The sequence below is a fragment of the Macaca thibetana genome, chromosome 10 (assembly GCF_024542745.1).
Source record: "Macaca thibetana thibetana isolate TM-01 chromosome 10, ASM2454274v1, whole genome shotgun sequence".
NCBI lineage: Eukaryota > Metazoa > Chordata > Mammalia > Primates > Cercopithecidae > Macaca > Macaca thibetana.
Window position 1 is genome coordinate 69,300,439 of NC_065587.1, and position 20,235 is coordinate 69,320,673.

At 49.1% G+C, this 20,235-nt stretch overlaps 1 long non-coding RNA gene and 1 other non-coding gene across 2 annotated transcripts in view; both read left to right on the plus strand.

The window, feature by feature from the left end:
* Positions 1–20,235, plus strand: part of LOC126964354 (uncharacterized) — a 90,465-nt gene that overhangs the window by 39,044 nt on the left and 31,186 nt on the right. The window contains exons 2-3 of the long non-coding RNA XR_007729343.1: positions 7,032–7,255; positions 7,749–7,827. This is a non-coding gene — a long non-coding RNA (uncharacterized LOC126964354). The remainder of the gene's footprint in view (positions 1–7,031; positions 7,256–7,748; positions 7,828–20,235) is intronic.
* On the plus strand, positions 2,633–2,704 carry TRNAA-AGC (transfer RNA alanine (anticodon AGC)). Its single transcript has one exon. It is a non-coding gene; the product is annotated as a tRNA-Ala (tRNA).

The following is a 20,235-nucleotide window of genomic DNA, read 5'->3' on the forward strand; positions in this document are numbered from 1 at the left end:
TTCTGTCCACAAAAACAGCAACAATGAACACACCATGTAGCCATGAATACACCTAACACCCAGATCTTGGGTTTTAAATACCATCCTCCACTGAAAGGAATTGGGGCTTGGGAAAATGGTAGATTTGAGGGCTGGAGCAGGAAAAGTGCCCAGTGCCTGGTACCATGGTACATGAAACATCTAACTGTGCCATAAGATAGGCAAGTGCTCAAGTAATGCTGAGGACATGTCAAAAGAGCCAAGGTGCCAACTTAAAGGGACTCCCAATGGCCAAATCTGGGACAACTTGAGTATCAAAATAATGACAGTAACAGATTATAACCCATTAAATAAAAATAGTACTGATATACACACACATACATGTATTGCATACGCACATATATACATACACACGTGCAGAAAGAGAAAGCTCTTTCTTACATTAGAATGCCCAGTAATAGATGTAGAAGGAAGGATGCAACTAGTATGGTAATAATTGATTCCAACAAGAAGCACTGCTAGATGCTAAAACTAAAGCCATTGTGTGAAAATTTGTTGAGGAGTAGGATATTTACATAGTCTTAAAGAGTCTTTCCACAAGATACGATAATTGCAAGAGGAAGGAGAGTGACTTTATAGTGAAGAAACATGGCAGAGACTATCTTAGTCAAGTGATCAAAGACTGCATCACTGTTACTGGACAAACTGACTTGAGCCTCCTGATGGGATGCACAGGGAAGAGTGAAAAATCACTTCTGTGATGTTCCTGCCAAAGATGCAAAACCGAAATCTAATCACGAGGAGCCGTCACATAAACCCAGTTTGAGGAATCTTCTACAAAATAACTGGCCTGTAACCTGGGTAAGTATCAAGGTAATGAAAGGCAAAGAAAAACTGAGGGACCGTCACAGATTAGAGGAGACTAAAGAGATAAGACAATGACATACAATGAGTAATTCTGGATGGATCTTTTTGTTTATTATAAAGGACATTATTATTGAGACAATGGACAATATTTGACTGGGCTCTGAAGATTGGATGGTAGTAATATATCAATGTCAATTTCCTGATTTTGATGATTTTATTGTGGTTATGTAGGAGAATATGCTTGCTTTTAGGAAATGTACACTAAAGTACTCCAGGATAACAGGGAATCAAATTGACAATTTACTCTCTAACAATTCAGAGAAAATCTCTCTCTATATAAATCTCTAAGAGAGAATGATAAAGCAAATATGTTTATATGTCAACATTTGGGGATTCTGGGTAAACAATATATGAGAATTCTTTGTACAATGTTTGCAACTCTTCTGTAGGTTTAACATTATTTTACAATAAAGGTATTTACATGAAACTGAAACCATATGATGTCAAGTAATGATAAGTGATATATAGAAAAATCAAGTGGGCAGGGGAACAGAAAATGAGGGGGTGGTGCTATTCCAGATGGTATGGTCCGGGCCTCTCTAGGGGAGGACCTTTGAGCAGAGACCTAGTGGGAGGGAGGGAGTAGCTCCGTGGATACTTGGGGAGAGCCTTCCAGGCTGAGGGACCCATCTGAGAAAAGACGCAGAGTGGAGCCAGCTTTGCCTGTGTATTAGTGTCTATTGCTATGTAACAAATCATCACCAACAAACAGCCATTTAGCTTACAGTTCTGTAAGTCATAGTCTGGCACAGAGCAACTGGGTTCTTTGCTCAGGATATTACAAGGTAGAAACCAAGGTGTAGGCTGGGCTTAGTTCTTATATGAAGGCTTTGGAGAAAAAAATCCACTTCCAATTTCATTCTTTTCTTTTCTTTTTCTGCAATTGCAGAGAGGAAAGGAGGAAATTTTTGATAGAAAAATCTTGGAGATCCTGTTGCTGTCACCCATGGGGCTGTTGGAAGCTGGGGTTAGTCCAGAAGTTTTCAGGTAATGCCAGAGTGTTGCCTTGGCCAGAACTCTCAGTTGCCTCTGAACTTCTTCCAGCCCCACACAATGGCTAGGCTCTCCATGAAAGGAGACCAGTTGGCAACAAAGCCAACATTCCCAACACCCTGAGGGCACTGAAGGATTGGCTAAGTTCTCCCTGGCAAGCCTGTTCCCCGAGAAAATGGAGGACAGAGTCCTTAAAATGAAAGAGTTGGGGTCTGCACCTATACTCACCCTTTCAGGGAGTCTACCTTGGATCCCAGGCAGGCCCCCACAAGGAGGCGGTGTCGTTCATCTGAGGTAATACCCGAGGTTTGCTATCTCATGGCCACAGAAAACTAGGACTTGGACACACCAGAGTGAGGTTAAGAGCAGAAGTTTAATAGTCAAAAGAAAGAAAAGCTCTCTCTGTTGCAGAGAGATGGGTCTTGCAGAAAATGGGTTGCCCCCAAGTTCATTCTTGTTGTTGGCAATGTTCAATGCCTCGCGGTTGTGGGACTGACAGTAACAGATTATTTTCTTGTTGGCTGTTAGTTCCTAGAAGCTACTTGCATTCCTTGATGTGTGGCCCCTCCATCTTCAAGTGAGCAATGATGTGTTGAATCCTCCTCATGCTTCAGGTCTTTGACTTCCTATTCTGTGACCAACCAGGGAAAACTCACTGCTTTAAAAGGGCTCATAGGATTAGATCGGGTGCTGTGTTAGTTCACTTTTGCATTGCTATAAAGAAATACCAAGTGGGGGTGTAGCTCAGTGGTAGAGCGCATGCTTAGCATGCATGAGGCCCTGGGTTCAATCCCCAGCACCTCCATGAGTGTTTTCTTATACTTTGAGCATTTCGTTTCAAGTGTTTGAATACTTGTGTTTGAAATACAAAAAACTAGCCGGGCGAGGTGGCAGGCGCCTGTAGTCCCAGCTACTCGGGAGGCTGAGGCAGGAGAATGGCGTGAACCCGGGAGGCAGAGCTTGCAGTGAGCTGAGATCCGGCCACTGAACTCCAGCCTGGGCGACAGAGCGAGACTCCGTCTCAAAAAAAAAAAAAAAAAAGAAATACCTGAGGCTGGGTGATTTATAAAGAAAAGTGGTTTAATTGGCTCATGGCTCTTCAGGCTGTACGAGCATAGCTCCAGCATCTGCTTCTGGTGAGGCCTCAGGAAGCTTCCAATCATGTAGAAGGTAAAGGGAGAGCAAGTGGTGTCACATAGTGAGAGCCAGAGCAAGAGAGAGAAGGGGAAGGTGCCAGACTCTTTTATTTTTTATTTTTGTTTTTTGAGACAGAGTCTTGCTCTGTCGCCCAGGCTGGAGTGCAGTGGCACAATCTCGGCTCACTGCAACCTCTGCCTCTCAGGTTCAAGTGACTCCCGTGCCTCAGCCTCCTGAGTAGCTGGGACTACAGGTGCACGCCACCATGCCCAGCTAATATTTTTGCATTTTTGGTAGAGATGGAGTTTTGCCATGTTGCCCAGGCTGGTCTCGAACTTCTGAACTCAGGCAATCTGCCCACCTCAGCCTCCCAAAGTGCTGTGAATACAGGCATGAGCCATGGCGCCCGGCCCCAGACTCTTTTGAATGAGCAGATCTCCTATGAACTAACTGGGTGAGAACTCACTTATTAACAAGGGGATGGTGCTAAACCATTCATGAGGAATCTGCCCTGGTGATCCAATACCTCCCACCAGGCCCACCTCCAACACTGGGAATCACATTTCAACATGAGATTTGTAGGAGACACACATCCAAATCATATCAGGCATACCCAGAGAATTTCTGTATCTTAAGGTCATTTATGCCAAATAACATAACCTGATCACAAGAGTAAACACCACCATATTCACAACTCAGGGTATTTTACAGGACACGTACACAGGATGGGGAGGACTGGGCTGAAATACTGGGGGCCATCTTAGAATCTGCCTACCATAGTTGGGGGGTTGAGAAACAAGAAAGCCAGTGTGGCTGGAGCACAGTGAACAAGGGAGTATGGATTCACTTGTGCTAAAAAGCACCCCTGGGGTAGAACCCAGTGGATGATGTAAGTCAGTGGAATGTGTGTTGAAGAGTAGCCCTTGGAGAACCAGTGGGCCGCTGGGCATAAGTGATAAGTTCTGTTCTGTGCATTTGGCCCAGTAGGCACAATACCAAGAAGCCATGGGCTCGTCAAGGGTCCATGGAAAAGTCTGAAATCTAAAAAAGCTGGCTGGAAAAATATTTTAAAACTTTCCAAATTTGAAAGACTTAATGAAGAGCCTACCAAGTAGCATTGTGTCAACGGGTCATGAGCAACGCCCAAGTCTCCTAATAGTTACATATGCGTTCTATTTGATGTGACTGCATTTTGTTTCCATTTTAACATTATTGTAGTTATTTTTTTCATAGTATTATGTGCAATGTACAAATAAAAAGAAACAAAAGGAGATGCCCTGAAAAGCAAGTCTCTCTCCCACCTCTGACCCCCAGCCACACACCTTCTCCCTGCTGAGGCCAGTTTCCTGTGCTTAAAGGTATTTTGTGCACATGCTAATGAACATGTACATATACACTTGACTCCTCCCCTTTTCACAATGGTGGCTGTTCTGCCTGCAGTGTATCTTGGAGATGTTTCCTATTGGCCCCTGTGGAGCTACCCATTCTTTTTTTTTTTTTTTTTTTTTTTTTTTTTTTGAGACGGAGTCTCGCTCTGCCGCCCAGGCTGGAGTGCAGTGGCCGGATCTCAGCTCACTGCAGGCTCCGCCTCCCGGGTTCACGCAATTCTCCTGCCTCAGCCTCCCCAGTAGCTGGGACTACAGGCGCCCGCCACCTCGCCCGGCTAGTTTTTTTTGTATTTTTTAGTAGAGACGGGGTTTCACCGTGTCAGCCAGGATGGTCTCGATCTCCTGACCTCGTGATCCGCCCGCCTCGGCCTCCCAAAGTGCTGGGATTACAGGCTTGAGCCACCGCGCCCGGCCGAGCTACCCATTCTTTTGTGCAGCAGCAGAGCAGTCTGTTATTTGGATGAACTGTCATTTGTTAACTAGACATGCCCACAACCCTGCCACCTCTTTTCCTAACACACGGGGCAGTCTTGTCCTCTCCCAGACTCCCTGGGAGGGTCACTACTTTCACACAGATGACACCCACCTCTGCCCATGGAATCTGGCTTGCTCAGTGGCTACCTGGCAGGATTGAGTGACACCACTCAGAAGTGCAAAGAAGGCAGTGAAGAAGAAAGAAGAATTTATTAGGTGCCCCAGGAAGGGCTCAGTCCTGCCAGTCTAAACATTGTTGTACATACCTCCTGATACGTTTTTCTAGAATGTCTCCAGGAATGGATTGCTGGGAATAAGTGCAAAATAATGCCCAATTGTTCTCCAGAGTGGTTGTACAACTGACTCTCTTATCACCAGTGTCAAGGAGTCCTTGTTCCACATAATTGATCACATTTGGATTTGTCTAGCTTTTTAAGTTTTGCCAATTGAGTAGACAGGAAATGAGCTTTTAATTTGGATTTCTCTAATTACTCAGAGGTTGAGCATCTTTTCAAGCTTCTCTATGTGTGTCCAAATCTTTAGCCCATTTTTCTTTTGGATTGTTTGTCCTTGTCTTATTGATTTGTAGGGGCTCTTTATATATTTGGGTGCTAATCTTTGTCAGTCAAATTGTTGCCGACATCTTCTAGCTTGTGACTTGTCTTTCTACTTTTAAAAAATGGTGAATTTTGATGAATGGTATCAGTTGCAATGTAACTACTTTATTAATATTTGCCTTTATGGTTTGTCCTGTTTCTTGCTTCAGAAATCCTTTCCAACCCAAAGCCATCCCCGTGTTTCTATGATGCACTTGTATATATATTATTTATTTATTTATTTTTGAGATGGAGTCTTGCTCTGTCGCCCAGGCTGGAGCAGAGTGGTGCGATCTCAGCTCACTGCAAGCTCCGCTTCCTGGGTTCACGCCATTCTCCTGCCTCAGCCTCCCGAGTAGCTGGAACTACAGGCACCCATCACCACACCCGGCTATTTTTTTTGTATTTTTTAGTAGAGACGAGGTTTCACCATGTTAGCCAGGATGGTCTCGATCTCCTGACCTTATGATCCGCCTGCCTTGGCCTCCCAAAGTGCTGGGATTACAGGTGTGAGCCACCACACCAGGCACATGTATATATATATTTCTAAAGGGATCATATGTGCATCCTGTTTTGTAGCTACTTTTCCACTTACCTAACATGAATGAACATTTTTCCATGTCTAAATATTCTACAACATCATTGGCAAATAGTTGCATAGTTTTCCATTGTATGGAATATACAGTGTTTATTTACTGACTCCCCTATGATGAACATTTAAATTGCTTTCAGCTTTCATATGATCAATAATGCTACCAAGAATATCCTGGAGCTGCTGTGGTCCACATTCATGATCATTTCTCTTAGATAAAGTCATAGAAATGAAATTGCCCATAGAATTTAAGGCTTCTGATAATTTTACCAAATTTGCCAGAGGATCCACTTTTGATTCCTTTCCAAGAAGCAATATGCCATTGTGTTCAATTGCCCTTCCCAAGAGTCTGGAATCAGCAAAGTAGGGGTCCCGGAGATGATGTTTTGAACCGAGTCTGGAATCAGCAAAGTAGGGGTCCCGGAGATGATGTTTTGAACCGGAGCTGTTAGCAGGCATGTTCTGTTGCGTGAAGAAACAGTTACTGTAGCAGATATTTTTCCTGTCCTCTTCCTTCCTACCCTCTCCTGACTCCTGACAGGTAAGATGCCATTATTAGTGATGTTAAGAGAAAAGAGCCAAGAAATTAGGCCTGCTTTGGTAATGATTCTTGGCTAATTAATTGCATTTCCAATGGCCATAAGCTTCTGCCTCAACCAGCACCTCTATGTGTTGAAGGCAGGAAAAGGGGTCCCCTATAGCTGCTGCCTCCTGCGCTGGGCACATAACATTCTCATAAAATGTTTGTCCGGTCAATGAAGGATTTGGGTTTTTTTAAAGAGACAGAGTCTCATTCTGTTGCCCAGGCTGCAGTGCAGTGTCATGATCACGCCTCCGGCAGTCTTGACCTCCTGGGCTCAAATGATCTTCCCACCTCAGCCTCCCAAGTAGCTCGGATCACAGGCACACACCACCATGCCTGGCTGATTTTTGTGTTTTTTTTAGAGATGGGGTTTTGCCATGTTGACAAGGCTGGTCTCGAACTCCTGGGCTCAAGCAATCCATCTGCCTTGGCTTCCCAAAATGCTGAGATTACAGGCATGAGCTCCCAGTCAGGAATCTTTTAAAAGTCTCCTGGATTGTCTTGGATGAGAAAAAAAAGAAAAAGAAGTCTTCCAGAGAACTCGAAAGCCTTTGAACATGATTCCCTTCCTTCGGAGGGGTGAGAGGTGGGTACCAAGCATTTAATTCTTAAGCATTTATTTTAGCAAATATCAACATGTATAGTAATTGATACTAATTTTCATGTATGGCAGCACAAAGTTTCCCATTAGCATGAATTGGCTTTTTGTTTTTTTAATGAGGCTATTTAAAGAAAAATATTAAGTAAGTTGGTGAAAGATAGCCTGCAGATGGGGGTGGGAAGGAGTTCGTGTGATTTTTGCCCAAACTTTGAGAAACACTGCTTCCGTGGAAACTGCTCCTTGAGGAAGGCCTTAAGCCAGGGCTGGGTTGGGTCAGGAGAAAGCAGGGCCTTGGGATTCCAGGCCGAGGGCGCTGGGAGGCTCTGGAGGGTGCAGTGAGGCTGCCACAGTCAAAGGCCGGGCGGCTAGGGGGGGCCTTCGGAGCTCTTCCCGGTATTGAAATCATATTTAGGGATTACAAAGTGTGATCCTTCTCATTGTGTCATTTGACACTCACAGCAACTTTGTGGAGTTTCAGGCAATAAGGAGATTGCCCTGTCAGTTTACAGAAGGAAACGGAGGCGGAGAGAGATGCAGCAGTTTGCCCAGGGTCTCAGGTGAGTAAATGGCCTCAGTGGTGGGTGCGGGCAGCATGGCCGGAAGAAGCGGAATTTGGTCTGGAATTTGTGGAGATGTGTCAGAAGTTGCACCTGTGGGACCAGGGCACTCACAGCCCTCTCCTAATAACAGTAACAACCACCATTAGCATTTATGGAGTGCTCACTGCGGGCTGGCTCTGCGCTGAGCAACTCTGGCTGTCTCACTGCACACTTTACACTAACGCAATGGGAGGGGAGGTGTCATTATCCACCAGAAAGTGTCAAGGGCAGAAGTTATTGATTCATGGTGCCTGCTCTTGTAGAAATTTGAATTCCAGTAAGGGAGAGGGGAGCCAGAAAATAACCACGGGAAGACATCAATGAATGAGATAATTTCACATAACGATAAACGCCAGGGAGAAAAAACCCACAGGGCAATGTGATATGGCCTCTGGAGGTAGGGAAGGAACTGCTCCAGATGAGGCCATCAGGGAAGGCTTCTCTGAGGAGGTGACATTAGAGCCGGAGCCAGTAATGTCTGGACTTGAACCTGGGCTTGTGGCATGGGAGAGTCCTGCGTCGACTCCAAACCTCCCCTCCTCTGTCTCCTTGTGGATCACAGAATGCTTTTGCCAGAGACTCGATCCCTTGTTAAGAATCATGGAGTTGGCTGGGCACGGTGGTTCATACCTGTAATCCCAGCACTTTGGGAGGCCGCGGCAGGTGGATCACTTGAGGTCAGGAGTTCAAAACCAGCCTGGCCAACATGGTAAAACCCCGTCTCTACTAAAAATGCAAAAAAATTAGCAGGGCATGGTGGTGTGAACCTGTAATCCCAGCTACTCAGGAGGCTGAGGCAGGAGAATTGCTTGAACCTGGGAGGTGGAGATTGCAGTGAGCCGAGATCCCACCACTGCACTCCAGGCTGGGTGACAGAGCAAGACTCTGTCTCAAAAAAAAAAAAAAAAAAAAAATCATGGTGTCATGGCTTAGGGAATGGAGTGTCCAGGAACTAGGGATGAAAAGATGGTAAGATATCCAAGCTGGAGAGAACTCACCTGTGATGCTGTCTTGCCCAACTCCAGGAGCTTCATGCACTCGCCTACAGTGGAGTTATGCAACATTAGGGGTCTCTCTAGATGATTCCCCTGGCCAAAGGGAAACCAAGTCCCAGAGACAAGATGCGTCTTGCCAAAGGTGGTAGCTTACAGCTGTGCAAGTTGTACTGCGCTCCAGGGAGCCCAGCTGGAGGCTAAGGGGATGCCTTGCATCCCACCAAGGGGCTGCACCAGGAAGAAAGGGTACCTGTGTCTAATTCACACAAAGGAATGCTATGGGCTAGAGGTGGCCCTGAGCCTCACGGAGGATGGGGCAGAGGTGAGATCCCCACATCATCGTGCCATCCTTTTTCCCACCTCTCTTGCTTCCTGCTTTGTTCCTGCCAGCCCCTGGAGGGCAGGCAGGTGAGCATCCTCACCACTGAGGGATGCCCCCTCCTTAATTATGGCAAGGGGGGCCTTTGCAGCCCAGCTCAGGCCTTATGGGACAGTGAAAAAAAGCAGGCTGGCCAGGATTCCCTGGGGTTTTTTGTGGAGCTGATAGGCTGAGGAGTGGTTGGTTCTGGGGGTGGGGGTGGCCCAGAAGTGCCTTATCTCCTCTGGGCCAGTGTCAGCTCCTGTCCCCAGCCTGCAGCACAGGCTGGAGCTGCCAGACGAGACTGGGGACCGCAGCAAATTTGCATTTATATTGGAGACTTCTGTTTCCAGGGCCTGGGGGGAGGAGGGGTGGCCAGCACCATCAGCTGAGCAGAGATGCAGGAGAGGAGGGGCCTGCAGCCCTGTCCTGCCAGGGGCACAGGAAGTAGCCGGTGGGCCAGGTCTGCCTGGCTGAGGGAACAGTGGCACAGAAGGTTCTCTGGGCACGCGGCCGGCCCCGACAGCCTGCCTGTCCACCCTCCCAGACACTCGCCAACATCAGCTGGGAGTTGGCTCTGCCTCCAGGCCTAGGAGAAAGGTCAGAGGCTGGTGCCAGCAAGGGACTAAGCAAGGCCAAAGCACTCCTGTGACAGGGTGCAACTGCGTGTCACCCAGTCTCAACCCCACAAAATTGTAAATTGTTTCAGCCAAGAAAACGGAGGCTCAGAGGGGCTTAACCATTAGCTCAAGGTGATCCAGCTTATCATCCATGCCCCATGAGCCTCCTAGGAACACCCAGGATACTCACACACCCTGGGGGATGCCATCTATACTTAGGAGGCAGAGAGGAGTCGACACCCTTTTTCCAGCTAAGTTCTGGAGGGTCAAGGAAAGTCATCGCAGGCTCGTGACACTGTTAGGGCTGGTTTTGTGACAGCTTAGGAATCATGTTTCTTTCTCTCTTTTCTTTTTCTTTTTTTCTTCTTCTTCTTTTTTTTTTAGAGACAAAGTCTCACTCAGCTGCCCAGGCTGAAGTGTAGTGCAATCATGGCTCACTACAGCCTCAACCTCCCAGGCTTAAAAGATCCTCCCACCTCAGCTTCTGGAGTAGCTGGGACCACAGGAGCATGCCACCATGCCTGGCTAATTTTTTTATTTTTTATTATTAGTAGAGACTGGGTCTCCCTATGTTGCCCAGGCTGATCTTGAACTCCTGGCCTCAAGATATCGTCTCACCTTGGCCTCCCAAAGTGCTGGTGTGAGTCACAGCTCCTGGCCTCATGTTTCATTTTATGATGGAATCCATAAAATGGGTTTTTTAGGGCCAGGTTCAGACCAGGTTTCCCCTTGTCTTTGGAGAATGTAGCTTCTCCCATCTGAGGTTCCATGTAGAGAAGGAATGAAAGGAAGGAAAGAAGACAAGAAGAAGGGAAGGAGGGGGGACAGGAGGAGGGAGGAATAGGGAGTGAAGTATAGGATAAATAAGTAGAAGAGTGGGGCTGGGAATGGTGGCTCACACCTTTAATCCCAGCACTTTGGGAGGTCGAGGTGGGCGGTTCACCTGAGGTCGGGAGTTCAAGACCAGCCTGACCAACATGGGAAAACTCTGTCTCTACTAAAAATACAAAATTAGCCAGGTGTGGTGGCGCATGCCTGTAATCCCAGCTACTCGGGAGGCTGTGCCAGGAGAATCGCTTGAACCCGGGAGGCGGAGGTTGCTCTCCAGCCTGGGAAACAAGAGTGAAACTCTGTCTCAATCAATCAATCAGTCAATCAATAGAAGAGGGGATAGAAAGAAGGAGTGGAATGAGGGGAGGAAGGGAGAGGGAGTAGATGAGAAGAGAAGATAGACTCATCCTGCAGTCCCCACCAGGTGTGCTTGTTGCTGTTGGAATTGCCCCCTCTGTGCCCTTTCCCTGGCTGTTGTATGGAATGGTGATCCTCTCCCCATCCTCCTCACCCTACAGCTGAGATTTCCCTCCTGACCTCCAGTAGCAGGTGAGCCCTGCTCCAGGTGAGGGACCAGTGACAAGCTGGTTGGGGCTCCAGGAAGCAGAAGTTGGGGCCTTGTTGTGATCCCTGGGCTTTATTTCCATTCCTTAGTGCTTGGCTGCCTCTGGAGGGGGCTGTGCCTTGCTCTTTGAGTTCTCTCCACACACTCCCTCCCCCACTCTTCCAGACGGAGGTCTTGGCCCCATTCCCCCAGCCTGTGGCTGTAGGCTTGCAGCTGACAAACCTCCTGGTTCTGGCTCTCCGTCCAGCAGAACAAGCCCTCCCTGTCTGTCACCAAACAGTCAGGACGGTCTGTTCCACCTGGCGGGCTGGACTATTGCCCAGCGTAGTCTTGGGAAGTGAGGACCAGGGCTGAGAACCCACTGCCTGAGTTCAAATCTTTGCTGTGCCTCCCTGGCTGTGTGGCCTTGGGCAAGACCCATTACCTCTCTGAGCTTCTAGCTTCTCATCCGTCAATGGGCATAATGTTAGGATCTGCCTCTTAGATTACTGTATGAATGATAGAAGATCATTCATGGAAAGTGCTTGGCTTGATGCCTGGCACCAAGACATTTCAGCTTATATTATCCTAGCTGTATCCTTCAGTGTCTCTCTGGCCTAGATGGGACGTCAGATTCCAGGGACCTGTCCCCATGCTTCCTCCATTAACCCCTTTATGACTAGTGTCGCCTGATACGACTATTTCAACACACATAGGATTGAACCCTGGTACTATTATACCGTTACTAATTCTCCTAGTTGTCGTATAAGTGCTTATGGGATCAGGCACTGTTCAAGCCATTTTAAAACATGACTCCAAATTCCTTTAAATTCTTCTAATCAAGAAGTGGGGCTATGTCCCCTCTATTGATTGCTCCCAGGAATAAAATATGGTTAGAAATGACCATGCCAGCTGGGTGTGGTGGCTCACGCCTGCAATCCCAGCACTTTGGGAGGCTGAGGCGGGCGGATCACCTGAGGTCAGGAGTTTGAGATCAGCCTGGCCAACCAACATGGTGAAACCCCATCTCTACTAAAAATACAAAAAAATCAGCCAGATGTGGTCACGGGCGCCTGTAATCCAGCTACTCGGGAGGCTGAGGCGAGAGAATCACTTAAACCCGGGAGGCAGAGGTTGCAGTCAGCCTAGATCACGCCACTGCACTCTAGCCTGGGCAACAGAGTAAGACTCCTTCTCGAAAAATAAAAAAATAAAAATAAATAATAATAAAATGACCGTGACACTCTGCTTGAGTCTCAGGGAACACTCATTCTTGGAACTCTTGGAACCCAGCCTCCATGCTGGGAGAAGCCCAGGATCCACAGAGAGGCCATGTGTGGATGTTCTGGCCTGCAGTCTCCACTGCGCCACTCCTAACTGCCACATGTTAGGGGAAGACACTTCTAGATGATTCTAGTCCCCTGCCTTCAATTCTTTTCAGCTGAGGCCCCAGATACTGTAGAACAGAAGAAAGCCACCCCAATGTGCTCTGTCTGAATCTGTGAGAGTAAGAAAATGGTTAACAGTACTACATGCTGGGGTTGTTATGCCGCAGTAAATCACCAGAATCCCTGTACTGACTCACTTAAGCTTCACAACTTAGGAAGTAGCTGTTATTATCATCTCCATTTCATAGATGAGGCAATTAAGACCCAAAATGCTTTAGCAAGTTGCCTGAGTTCCCAGACCTTCTAAGAGGAAGAGCTAGGATTTGTGCCCATGAATTTGAGCATTGAAGAGTCAAGCAGGGCCCATGTCCTACAGGGCCTGGTACGCCACATAGGTGACTGGGTGTCATCTCAAGGGCCTTGGACGGCTGTGGGAAGACAGTGATGTGTGGAATTTATGAGATTGGGAGAGGGCACTAAGAAGCTTGCTTGGGTGCAATGTGGAGGGTGGGTGAGAAGGGGCCACCCTGCCGTTGTCCACCATCCTCTCCCTGTCCTGCTCCTCAAAGTTGTGAGGGCAGCAGCAGGAGGCCTGGTCTCAGGTCCTAATGAGCTCTGCACCTATCAGAGCTTGGCCCAGGCAGAGATCCCAGCCAATTCCTTTGGGCTGACCTAGGCTGTGCCCTTGGATGGACAGAGCTGGGCAGTCAGGGCTGGAGCCTGACAGTGTGAACAGGAAGTTGAAGGCTCACGAGCACCCTCTGTTCTCTACCCAAGTTGGGCCATACAGCTCCAAGATCATCTGTGCCAACTGGATCTACTGGGTTTGGAGTTGGCTGAGAGTGGCAGGGAGCCCACAAGAAGAGTGACCTATTTTAAAGAGGATAGATGCTGATTTCTCTTTCTTATTACCAACCTGGAAGCAGGCAGTCCCAGGCTGGTAAAATGGCTCTTTGATCCTCAGGGACCCAGTCTCCTTCTATCTTGCTGTTCCACCCTCGACACTTTATAGTCCAAGGTGGCTGCTCATTCTCCAGCCATCATGTCCACATTCCAGCCAGAGGGAAAGAGGAAGAGGCAAAGAATACTCTGGTCTCTTTAAAGACCCCTAGCCCCACCGCTCAGAAGTTGTACTTGGTACTCGGTTTACCTCTTCGTGGTGGGAATGCAGACACATGGCTACCCCTAACTGCAAGAGAGGCTGGGAAGCATGGTCTCTATTCTGCCATCCATGCACCCAGCTACATCGGTGGGGTTCTCGTACTGCAGGACAAAGTAAATCACTTGGAATGCCAGCCACACCTGGCACCTGGAAGCCAGAGTGAGTGTTTTGAAACTTGAATCATTTTACTTCCTTGCTTAAAATGATCCTGTAGCACTCACTGCTCCCATAATAAAGGCTAAATCCTCATCTGAGCCCCAGGGCTGCTTGATCTCACTGTGGCTCACCTCTCCAGCCTCATGCCCTGGTTCCCCCAGCCCCATCCTCCCCAACTCACCCCAACATTGAAATCAAACCATGCACACTCCATCCTCACCTTGTATTTTCCTTTACCATCTGATTATTTGGGTTCTCTTCATGCCACAGCTCCACTCAATATGTGCTCTGCTTCCTTAGCTGTGAAAGGAGCTCCCCATAGTACCCACCGGGCACACAGTAGGGTCACTTGCTTGGGTACAATGTGGCAGGTGGGTGAGAAGGGGATGGAAATGGTCCACAAATAATGATTTGGGAGAACACAAATAATTAGACATGAAGAGCCACAGAAGCACTTAATGACTCTAGGGACTCTGGTTATAAAGCCCCTGCAATGTGCCAGGTTGGTACTATGGGGAGCTCCTTTTATAGATAAGGAAACAGTGCATGCTGGGTGGAGCTGTGGCGTGAGGCCCTGCTGCACAGCCTTGCTGATGAGAAAAGACACTTATGGGCAGAGCACTTTACACTGAGCAACTCTGTGCCTGCCTTTGTCTCAGGCAGTCCTTGTAGCCATTGTGCCATTTTTTTTTTTTTGAGATGGAGTTTTGCTCTTATTGCCCAGGCTGGAGTGCAATGGTGCAATCTTGGCTCATCACAACCTCCGCCTCCCGGGTTCAAGTGATTCTCCTGCCTCAGCCTCCCGAGTAGCTGGGATTACAGGCATGCACCATGATACCTGGCTAATTTTGTGTTTTTAGTCGAGACCAGGTTTCTCCATGTGGGTCAGGCTGGTCTTGAACTCCCGACCTCAGGTGATCACCCACTTCAGCCTCCCAAAGTGCTGGGATTACAGGCGTGAGCCACTGCACCCGGCCCACTGTGCCCCTTCTGCACATGAGGAAATGGGAGAGGGACTGTGATTCCGTAAGGTCATATAGCCAGGTGGTAGCCATGCCTTGACTGGAACCCAGCTCTGCCTGCCTCTTGCCTGCTGGCAGTTGCATCACCTGCCTTCCCTGGGGAGTGAATGAGGACAAGCCACACTTGACCTTCCATGGTCCTGTAGCAGGGATTTTAAAGTCCAGCTTTTAGAGAGGAAACTGAAAGCCCAGAGGGGAAGGAACTTGCCCTTGGTCCTATACTCCATCAAGCACACTGCTGGGAAGGGACTCAGGTCTCCTGACTCCCAGTCCAGAGCTCTTGCACACTTTGCTCCTTCATGCAACAAATATTTATTGAGCACCTACTGTGTACCAACCTTGAGAACACAGCAGTAAACACAACAGACACAAAACCCTGGCCCTGTGGAGTGGACATTCCAGTGCTGGGTGGAGGAGTGGGAGACCAATAAGGACCAAGTAAGTCAGCTGCAGCACTGTCTTTCCTCTTATTTATTTCCTGAAACAAATATTTATGGAGAACTTTATTGCTATAAGACAGACATGGTCCTGACTCTCCTACAGTGAGAATATAGTGTTGGAAACAGGCACTCAATGAAAGACACATAAATAAGCAAAGTTCAGATTGTGATCATAGCTGAGAAGAAAACAAGGTTGAAGTGCTAGGGAGTAATGGGAATGCGGTCTTGGTAGTTAACTTTAGATAGGGTGGCCAGGAAAAGCCTCTCCAGGAAGTGACTCTTGAGCTGAGACCCAAAGCATGCAACGGGACCCAACGGTGTTCCAGGTGGAGGGAACAGCAAGTGCCAGGGTGCAGAGGTAGGACAGAGCTTCGTGGGAGAAAGGAACCGAGATAAGACCAAGGTGGCTGGAGCAGGGTGAGAAGGGGAGGTTGGCAAGAAGGAGGGGGCTGGAGAAAATCCAGAGTGTGGATAGACACTGAATAGAGAGAAGGGATGACTAGCCCCTTACAATTCACCCCTGGGTGGGGGTTGGGTAGTCATCTTTGCTCTGATAATTTCCCAGCTAAACCCCCAAGGAGTGGGGGCCAAACACCTGCTGGCCTGGCACTGCCTGTCTCTGCAGAGATAAAGTTCCCTGCTCCCCGTTCACCAGGACCCCACTCTGTGGTGCCTCCACCTGCACAGTCAGGCAGGGCATTGTGTGTTCTGGCCGGCACACCTGGCATTCACCAGCCTGCTGGCTGCCTGATTTAGGGGCTCATCCTGCCTGGCTCAGGGGCCTGTTCCCTGGAGTCTACCAGCTGGGACTAGGCTGGCTGAGGAGGACACTGGCGCTGGTGGTGGCCACAAAGAAGGCACCCTTTACCCTTGCACACCCATTGGACCATTTTGGAAAACCCAGGCCTCCCTTCTCCAGCCGTCCTTCCCTGGGTGGGCTTGGGCAGAAAGGTTCAAGGGGTAGTTCCACTGCTATGCTTAGAAATTTTCTCTCCCTCTCTGAGCCTCAGTTTCCTCATCTGTGCAATGGAAGGGTTGACCTGGATAAACTCATGGTGTGGACTCTAGAGCCAGACTGCCTGGGTTTGAACCTTTACCACATAGTGGCCCTTTGAATTTAGCTAAGTTACTCAACCTTTCGTTCTCAGTTTACCTATCTGTAAAATGGAGGTACAATAATAACACCTATTTCAAGGGCTGTGGGAGGATTAAGTGAATTATATATGTCTGGTGTTTAGAACAGTGCCTGCCCTGTGGTACGTGCTATATATTTTAACTCTGATCATTATTCTTAACATCTTTAGAGAATGTTGCCCTGGAAAGACTCAGTGGAGAAATCTGAGTTCATTTGTTTGCAAACTTTTTGGTCTTTGTTTTTAACAGAGAAGCTCTGCATTGGTTTGAGAAATTTTACTCAGAGCCCCAGCTGTTAGCAGGGGATTGAAGGGGGGGCGCCTGTCCCACCTGCTTCCCTGTCTCTGTGTCTGCAGCCTCCGAGAGGCCTACTGGAGCATAATTTGAAGATCCCTGCTCAGTTTGTCTCCTTCAGCTCACAGTCAGGCAAACTGAGACTCAAGAGAAGAGCAGGGATCTGCCCAGAGTGAGTGGCCCAGCCTAGCCTAGAACCCAGATCTCCTATTTTTCTCAATACAAGACAAGGGGCAGGGGCTGAGAGAGAAGCCAAGACCAGAAGCCTCTTAGGGGACTGGGTGCATTGTGGCATCAAGTTATTAGCATGCAAATGATATGCAAATGAATGCAAAACAGCATGTTTTATGCTAATTTGCAGAGTCGAGAGCTACGACATTTTTGGTAATAGGGCAGCAGTCCTGGTCCCTGGGCATTGCCGAACACGCGTCCTTTTTTTCTTTTCTTCTTTCATTATTATGATCAGGCCCATAAATCTTGGTTTGGCTGTGACTCCCCCTCTTCTTGCTTGAAAGCCTGGCTCCTATCATCCTCAAGGGCTCCCTTGCCAGTCCTCTTGTCCGGCCTGGGCCCAAGGACAGGCCTGAGCAGTGGGTCAGAGAACCAGGACTCAGGAGCCACCAGTCAGACCCATAGGGTGAGCCTAGCTCTGGCCTGGAAGCCACTTCTGAAGGAGGGGACCATGGCATTTCCTCTGAGCTCCCACACCCACTGTGGCTTCTGTGCCATTGTCTGTTTGGGGCTGGCCTGCTCCTTTTCTTGTCAGGACGCCCAGTACCTGGAACACAGGTTCAGGATGTGTTTGGTGTTTGAAGACTGAATCCATAATATGGAGAGCTGGTGGTATAACCTAGTGATGAGCCTGCAGTCTCTGAAAACACGCAGCTTGAGTTCAAATCTTGACACCACTACTTTCTGAGAAAATGATAGTATGTACTCACAGCTAACCTTGTTTTTGTTTTGTTTTGAGACAAGATCTCGTTCTGTGGCTCAGGCTGGAGTGCAGTGGCATGACCACAGCTCACTGCAGCCTCGACCTTCTGGGCTCAATCCATCCTCCCACCTCAGCCTCCTGAGTAGCTGAGACTACAGGTGCACACCGCCACCATGCCTAGCTAAATTTTTTCTAGAGATGTGGTCTTGCCATGTTGCCTAGGCTGGTCTTGAACTCCTGGGCTCAAGCCATCCTTCCACCTAGGCCTACCAAAGTGCAGGAATTACAGGTGTGAGCCACCACACCAGGCCCATAGCTAACATTAATGGAGCACCTACCATGTTCCAGGGCTCTGCTTTATAATTGTTGTTAATGCTGTCACTGATAAGAATATCCTAGAAGGTGAGTTTTGTTATCATTGCTCTCATTTTACAGAGAGGTTAAATGATTTGACTGAGGTCACACTGCCCAGGGGAATGGTAAAGGGGCATTTGTATTTACTGAGGATGAGTGCTTCATCAGGAAGGGGCCTTTAAGCCACTCAGCAAAGCTTCTGTTACAGGGTACCAGGGCCTCCGCCTGTGCTATCAAGCCACTCTTTAAACAATGTTAAACTTTACCTGAGCGCTGTCTCCTGAAAAACAGCAATGGTCCAGAAATCCCAACTTTTTGTTTTCTGAAGTCTCCCTACCTTTTCTGTTCAGGGAAATGGCTTAGGAAAACAAGCCACCCTTCCCCATATGACTCAGATAAGATGTAGTCCCCTCTTTCTAGTGTCTCCTTTAAGACTGGAGGATGACTAGCTTGCTGGCCTGTGATCTTTCCCCTTTTGCTGGAACCTGCTGACAAGGCCAAGGCCAAGGCCCCTCCCACTTCCCATTCTTTGTCTCATGGTTGATTAGCTGAGATGAGAACTGTGTGTCCTCTCTGAAACTAGCTAGATACAGAGATGAACATTTCCTCTTCAGTGGACTAATGGAGACATCCCCTATTTGTAAGACAATCCCCACTATACATCCCTCCTCCTGTAACCTGTCTCCTCACCCCTATAAAAGTCAAAGGCAAATCCATCCTGCCCAGACACTCTGATCTTGGGATCTGGGGTGCCCTCCTTATTGCAATAGCATGAATAATACCATCCCCCCAATTCTTCCGTGTATTTTGTCTTTGACCCTTTCCACTGTGCTGTTTTCCACCTAAGGCTCTGAGCTGGGTAAGAGCCCTGTGACCTTGGAGTACTTCTCAAGCATCTCCATACCTCGGGTTTAAAACGGATGCTCACAGGCGTTATGTCCTCAGGTTGTGAGATAAAAGGAGACGACGCTAGGGAAACGCTTGGTCGCTTGGCACTGTGCCCAGCAGCGTGAGCGCTCCAGAAATGTCAACCATTGTGAGTCCAGGAGAGGAGAGTGGCGCTCAGAGAGGGGACGGGACTTGCCCGGAGACTCACAGCGGGAGGAAGTGGGAATAGGGCACACGTCTGGTGACCTCCGCCCCCAGCTTTGGGAGTGCCCTGTGACCCCCTCATGCCACCTTTGGATCACGAGCTGTGGTCGGTGGGACGGTGGCGGGGGGCATACTCCTCGATCCTGCACTCCCCGCCGCCCGCCTTTGATTGTGGTGAGCAGCGAGTCGCGGAGCAAATTAACTTTTTGCACACTTCATTATGCGCCGCCCCGCGTCCCCCGGGGCCGCGGCCCCCGCCCCTGCCCCGCGCCGACAACTTGATTGGGCAATTAATCTTCGCGCCCCCCACACCCCCTCCCGGCCCCGGGCCTTTGTGCGCCCGAGCGTGGGCCGTGGGCGCCCGCCCGGCCGCCCGGTCTGCTCGCGCAGATAAGGCGCCCCTAGCCGCGCTGCTCCGCCTTTGTCAGGGCGCCGGGAGGCCCGGCCGCCGCGCTGCCGTCTCGCACCCCATCCGCGCGCCCCCGCCCCTTGGCTCGGTCCATCTGTTTGAGCTTCACAATCCTCCAGCGGCCGGGGGCTGGGGGAGGGGTCTCGCTCTTGGGCAGGGAGCCAGCACCCCCCTCCCCCCGGCATCCCCACGTGTGACAAGTGACCCCCCCCACCCAGCCCCCAGACACGCGCGCGCGCATACTCACACGCGGGGCCGCCCTGTTAAGCAGTGCGGTATTAATTAAGAAGGTTGGGGGAAGCACAGCAGCAGTTTGAAGAATTGTTAGGCGGAGGGTTCCCAGCGGTGTCCAGAAAAGAGGGGGACCCTGCCACCCATCTCGTACCCCAGGTGCTTAACGCCTGGTTATTGGCTTGGGAGGCTACAGGCTCCAATGGCTGGGGGGTGGGGGTTGGGGAGGTGGGAGGTGGGAGGGAGAGGCCTGGGAATTTGCCTGACAGTATCTCTTTGTGCATTTTTCTGGGATTTTGCCAGCAGTTGACCCAGCCTCAAAAAGGTAGCCTGTGATTCAGGTAATATTGAAAACCAGAGGCCTTTAGGGAGGGTAAATCTGGGCCTATTTTAGAGGCCAAT